We start from the raw sequence: 6,883 nt of genomic DNA on the forward strand, positions 1-6,883 counted from the left end.
TCGTACAATGTTTTCCATCCTTTTTCTTTCAATCTATGTTTTTCTATTGTTGTTAGGTTTGTTTTCTCTGGACAGCAAAAGGTTGAGTTCTGTTTTTGTTTTTTGTTTTGTTTTGTTTTTAATTCCACCTGTGACTTTATGTCATTTTAGAGATGAGATTAGGCCATTTACATTCAGAATTAATAGTGATATCCTGGCATCTGTATTTGTCATTTTGTTTGTCTTTTTGTGATTCTATTCTTTACCTTGTTCTGTTTGTCCTATTCACTCCTCTGTTGGCTTAATTTATAGGGTTCATTGTAATAAATTTTGTAGTAGGGATTTAGTAATGGTTAATTTCTGTAGCGTTTGTTTGTTGTTGAAAGTTTCCATTTTTCCATTATAGAGAATGGAGAACTTGCTGTGATTTGTTGTCTTGGTGTTTTTGAATATGTCCCCCCTTCTCTTCTTGCCTGTACTGTTTCTTTATACAAGTCTGAGTGCAGCCTGATTAGTTTTCCTTTTTATGATATCTGTTTCTTTCTCCTTTTCAGTTTCATTATTTTTTCCTTGTCTTCGAAGTAGCTTTCTTTTCTTTGTGGTAGTTTGGTGTTCTTCTGGTTTATTGTATTTCTGTTTTCTCTTCCTGCTTCATGCTTGTGAATTTTTTATTCAATTATCTCCTTGAATAGTGTTTTAGATTTCTGTTCTTTCTTCATCCTCTGGGACAACTATGACTATTATATTTCTTTTCCTCATGGCATCTGAAATTTCTTCTAATGTTTTTTCAGTCTTCTTTCTACTTCTCCTTCATTTTCTTTCTACTTCTCCTTAATTTTCTTTTTTGATTTATTTTGTGCCTGAGTCTTCAAGAATACTGATTGTTCTTCCATTTCTTCTATTCTGTTTTCATGGCTTTTCCCAGAGTTCTTGAGCTCCTCTACATACCTTTTGTTATGATCCAGTCCCTTCACTTTCCTTCTCAGTTCATTGATTGTATTCTTATCTCTTTCTATTGTTCTTTTAACTCTTCAGTTGTTTCCATCATGGTTATTTGAATCCTTAGCTGTTAGATGGAGATATTCTTTTGTGTCCATTATTTCCGAAGGTTGACTTTATTTCTGCGGTTATTGTTTCCAGAATGACCTGCTTGATTACTTCTATTTTTTTTTCTTCATTTTGTTATCCTTTGACTTTGCTCTGCTCTAAGTACTCCTGTGCCACTAGTGCTGGTGGGCACGACTCTTGATTTCTCTTGCTGTGATGTGGATATGTCTGCCTGGTATCTAAGCCACTGTATCTGGATACATGTCCCGACACTTTGGTTGTGGAAGATGTTCTGAGCTGTAGTTTGTTGCAAGATCCCCTGCTTTTCTGTTTCCCACTGCATAAAATGGGATCCAACATCTCAGCCAGAAGTAGCCAACATTCTCTTGTGGAGTCCTGTTTCTCCAGAAACAGGTTAAAGCCTAGTCTCTGGGAGGTGACTGCAGGAGGTGCCTGCATGGAATGTTTTTCTCTGTTGAACTTCTAGGTCCCTGTAGGTGTGTCTCAGAAGAATACTGGAGTTAAAAGAGAATAAGGAGGGAGACAAGGGATAAGGGGAGGATACAGAGATGTAAAATGAAAGAAGGTGATAGGCAAAAGTGAAGGTTATATGTAGGAAGTTTTTGTAGTAATGTGAACTCTGAGAGTGTAAGACCTCTATTCTTTCTCTTTTTAGTCAAGGGAGATTAGACTATTTGAGGTTTTCTGTGATTCTATTTGCATTTCAGCACTCTGTTCCATTTCTTTGAGGAATGGCAATGATATTTTTATTGGAATTACATTGAATCTGAAAATTGTTTCCTGTAGGGTGGCAATTTTTATATTAATTCTTCTAATCCATGAATAAAAAATATCTTTCCAATTTATGTTTAATTTTTTAGCAATGTTTTGTAAGTTCATTTCATAGGTATTTTAACTACTTTGTTAAATTTTTCCTAGGTATTTACTTTTTGGGGTGGTATAAGTATAAATGGAATGGTTTTCTGGATTTCTCCTTCTTCAGAGTAATTGCCTACTAAGAGAGCTACTGATTTTTGTTGATTTTGTAACCTGCTACTTTACTGAACTGATTTATTGCTTTAAGTAATTTTTCTGCGGAATTTTTAGGGTTCTTTATGTTTTAATATCATCTATTAACAGTGATAGCTTTTACTTCTTTCCATTATTGGATTCCTGGTATGTCTTTCTCTTCCCTAATTGCTCTAAAATCTTTTTCAAATCTTAAAGTGAAGCCTTTCACTTTATCATCATTAAGAATGACATTAGCGGTAGGTTTGCTGTATATGGCCATTATTACGTTAAGTTCTTTTAGCCCAAGAATTTTGAGGGCCTTCATCATAAATGGATGTTGAAATTTATCAAATGCTTTCTCAGCATCTATTTATATGATCATTTTATTTTTATTTTTCTTTATGTTGATGTGACAGATTATATTAATTGATTGTTCAGATGCTGAACAGCCCTTGTGTTCCTGGGTAAAGTCAATCTGGTCATTATTGTGCAACTATTCTAGGTCAAGTTGATTCATTGTAAGTTCTCACAAATGAAGAGAGAATTTGGAGTCTTCAATAGATTCTACAGGCTTTTAATGCTGAGACAGGGGACCATATACACAGTCATGTAGACAAAGAGAGAGACTCCAACCCTGAAAGTCAGAAAAGCAACTCCAATGTCTAGCTCTCTTTACACTGTTAAGTGCCCATGGACGCAACTGATAATATTGTTGCAAATGAAAGCCCATCTGTTGGCTGATATGAGAATGGTGGAAAATAGCATTTCCAGGTCCTTATATTCTGTAAAGTTGTGCCGTCTTTATCATTTCCTTCTATGTATTTCTTAAAATATTTAATTTCTCGTTGATCCATCGGTCTCTCAGTAGCATAGTTTTCAGTTTCCATATAATAATGGGGTGTTCCTTTGCTTTCTTTTTTTTTTTAAAGATTTATTTATTTATTCGTACAGAACTGGGGTACAGGCCAGAGATGCGGAGGGTGAGAGGATTCACCAGAGACAGAGTGTGGTACAGAACAGGCAGATGGACGAAGTACACTGCTGAGGGGAGCAACGGGCAGGTCAGGAGGGGTCTGCCTCGCCATGTGGTCACCTCCGGGGCAGGCGGGGATCGAACTCATGCGGAAGTGGCTTAAGCTTCTTAAGTGCAGTGCTTTAACCCACTGCACCACCAGGGAGGGCCCTGCTTTCTTTTTTATATTTTATTTCTAGTATGATGTCTGTACATTGGTGTAATTTTAGTCTAAATATATTTGTTGAAGTTTGTCTGCACTCAATATGTAGTATATCCTAGTAAATGTGTATTCAGTGTTTCTTGGGTGCAGTGCCCTATAGATATATTTTAGGTCCATAAGTTCTAGGTATTTTTTGAGGGCTATTGTGTCCTTGCTTACATTTTGTCTCATTGGTCTCTCTATTGGTAAGTGTGAAATGTGAAGTCTCCTACCACATATCATTTTCTCCAATGTCTTTTTTCAGATTTAAAAGTAATTGTCTTAGTATATGTTGGTGCTCCTTTTGTTGGGTGCATATATATTGATTAGTATTATAGCTTCCTGGTGTACTGTCACCTTGATCATTATGTAGTGACTCCATCAGTGTCTCTTGTAAACTTTCTTAGTTTGAGTCTCTTTTATCTGATATAAGGATGGCTGCTCTTGCCTTCTTTGAGGGGCCATTTGCTTTTGAAATTTTCTCCCAGCACCTTACTTTTAATCTATGTTTATCTTTGGTTCTTAGGTGTGTTTCTTGGAAACAGGTTGGGCTGTGTTTTCTAACCCAGCCTGCTACATCTTGTCTTTTTATTGATGAATTTAGTCCATTTATGCTTTGCGTGATTACTGATTCATAATGTATGTATACTGATACATACTCCTAATGGGAGTCTGTAATTGCCATTTTATTTATCATTTTATATTCTATTATCTTTTTTCATTCTTCTTTTGGTTTTGATTTTAACTTCTTGTAATATATCTTGTAGTGGGGTTTGGTAGTAGCAGATTTCTGAAGATTTCGTTTCTCTGAGGAGGTCCTTATTTTTCCCTCATATTGGAAGGATATGGATAAAGTATTTAAGGATTGATGGAAAAGTTTTCTTGGGTGGGTGGTATTATTTTGGAGATTTTTTTTTAAATATATTGCTCCATTTTGGTCCACCCTGGTGGCGCAGCGGGTTAAAGCACGGCACTAAGAAGCTAAAGCTACTTCCTCATGAGTTCGATCCCGGCTGCCCCAGTGGTGACCACCTGGCGTGGCAGACCTCTCCTGACCCGCCCTCTGCTACCCTCAGCAGTGCACTTCAACCGTATGCCTGTTCTGCTCCCCACTCTGTCTCTGGTGGATCCTCTCACCACCCCTGCATCTCTGGACTGTACCCCAGTTCCGTATGCACAAATAAATAAAATCTTAAAAAAAAAAAATGTTGCTCCATTCTGTTGCTCATAATGTTTCTTCAGAGAAGAGTGATGTAAAACTAATTGCTTTTAAATTACCTAAGTCTTCCCCCTCATCCACTTCATTATTTTTTTCCTTGTCTTGGACACTTGGAATCCTCACTATTATATGTAATATATGGTAAGTTGGTGTTCTTTGTGCTTCCTATATGTCTATTTTCATTTCCTTCATCATATTTAGGAAGTTATCTTTGTTTCTTTTCCTTGAATAATTTTTTAGTTCCCTTCTCTTTCTTCACTTTCTGGGGTTCTCATGATTTTTATATTTCTTTCCTAATGGTATCAGAAGTTTTCCTTCATTCTTTTTCCTTTTTGGTTCTTTTGATATCTGTAGCTTTAAGATTACTGAATTAACAATCCAGTTCTTCTATTCTGTTTTTCTTGCTTTTCACAAAATTCTTAAACTCCCTTAGTGATCTTTTAACATCCTCCATTTCCTTTATTTTCTTATTTAAATAATTGATTTCATCCTGTCACTTGTTGATTATATTTCCATATCATTCTTTTCCTTTTATTCTCCTTTGGGATTTTTAACCATGGTAACTCTTAATTCTCTTTCTCTGAGGAAGAACAATAGTTTGGTACTTTTGAGATCTGGGGTTTGTTTTTCTTTTTGTAGTATGCCATTCTTCAGAAGACTTGATTGGCTGTTTGGATTTTCATTCTCTCTATTGTTTGCTTTTGGATTTGTTCTATGCACAGGGCCACTGAAACACTGGTGCTGGTTGGAATGACTGCACTATGCCTCTACTGGGATGCCAGTTACTACTGGCTGGGCCGTATCAAACATAGTCATTCAGGTTTCACAAAGACTGTGATGGTGTAGATAGGATGATGAGCACTAGTTCCACAGATTGTCGTGTTCTTGTGTGCTCCTGGTCTCTCCCTCATGTGTGAGTCTTCACATAAAAGTCCAGATGAGTTTGGTGCTGATATTCAGGGCTTGCATGGCCTGTAACACTTTGTGTTGGTCAAAGGGAACTCTCCTAGATGGCCGTTGCTCATCTTTGGCTACTGTGCCCTCCCTCTGCCTGGTGGATTCTCTCTCAAGGCCTGTGAAATGGGCACAGGCACATGGGAATCTCTGCTTCTAATGCTGTGGGAGGGGGCAAAAGACACTCTCCCAGATGGTCACAACTCACCTTTGACTGGTAGGCTCTCCCTCTGTCTTCCTGGCTTCCCTTTGTTGAATTTTGTTTGCTATTATTTTGGTGAAAATTTTTGCATTAATGTTTTCATGAATATTGGTCTATAATTTTGTTGTCCTGTGCTATCTTTGTCTTTCCAAATATGTTTTAAAATCTACTTTGAGTTATTCATTGACTCAGGAGTTGTTCAGAAGTATTTTGTGTAATCTTTACATATTTTGAATCATTCTTGAGTTTAATTTCTGCCATCAAGTGGATGCATCATATTATTTCTACTATGATATATTTTCTAAGACATGTTTTGTTTCCCAGCATATAACTAAATCTTGAGAATATGCAGTATGCCTTAGAATTGAAAGTGTGTTAATTTATTTTGGGATAAAACACTCTGTTAAATTTCCATTAAATCCATCTGGTCCAACATTGTATTGAGGCCCTTTACTTCCTTGTTAATTTTTGTTCTGGGTGATCTATCCTCTAAAGTTAATTGTCAGTAGTGTGCTTAAGTCTTTGAAAATAATTGTATGTTTGTCAATATGTTGCTTTAGGTCTACTAATTTTTTTATATAACTTGGACCCATTGTGTTAATGTATAAATATTAATGATAATTTTATCTCCTGATGAATTGTTCCCTTAATTATTATTTTGTTTCCCCCTTTTGATTGATCACATTTTGATTGAAATTATAATTTATCAGTTATGAGGATCATAATTTCTACTTTTCTGTCTACATTATTGGGTTGAAGCACCAATAATGTTTTTGTATATTAGCTTTAAATGGGTCTGTTAAAATCAAAGTATAGATGGTTGAGAAAATTTTAACCTTATTTGTCATTCTGTGACTTTTAATTGGTAAGTTCAGGCCAGTCATGGTTAGGGTGATTATTGATAAATGATGTTAACGGTCAGTCTGTCTTATGGGGATTTCTCTATTGTTTCTTTTTTGCTGATTTCCCCCCCCCCATCTTTTTACCTTTGTTCTTTTGTTTGGATGGATATCTCTTGTGATTCCTTCAGTTTCCACATTTCTTCCACTGTGTACCTCAAATCTAGATTTTTGATTAGTCATTCCCATAATCATTTTACTTAAACTACTATATCTTAAGTTCTATGTGAGATGATGTCTACTCTGAGACATATATGTATGCAAGTTCTGTCCTTTTCTTCCTCCCTTTTAGTTTTTTGTGTTGTTGTTGTTGCTGAATAAAATGTTCTTTCTCATGAGTTTGACTTTGTATTCCTAT

This window comes from Condylura cristata, unplaced genomic scaffold (genome assembly GCF_000260355.1).
Source record: "Condylura cristata isolate star-nosed mole 26May11 unplaced genomic scaffold, ConCri1.0 scaffold00056, whole genome shotgun sequence".
Lineage (NCBI taxonomy): Eukaryota > Metazoa > Chordata > Mammalia > Eulipotyphla > Talpidae > Condylura > Condylura cristata.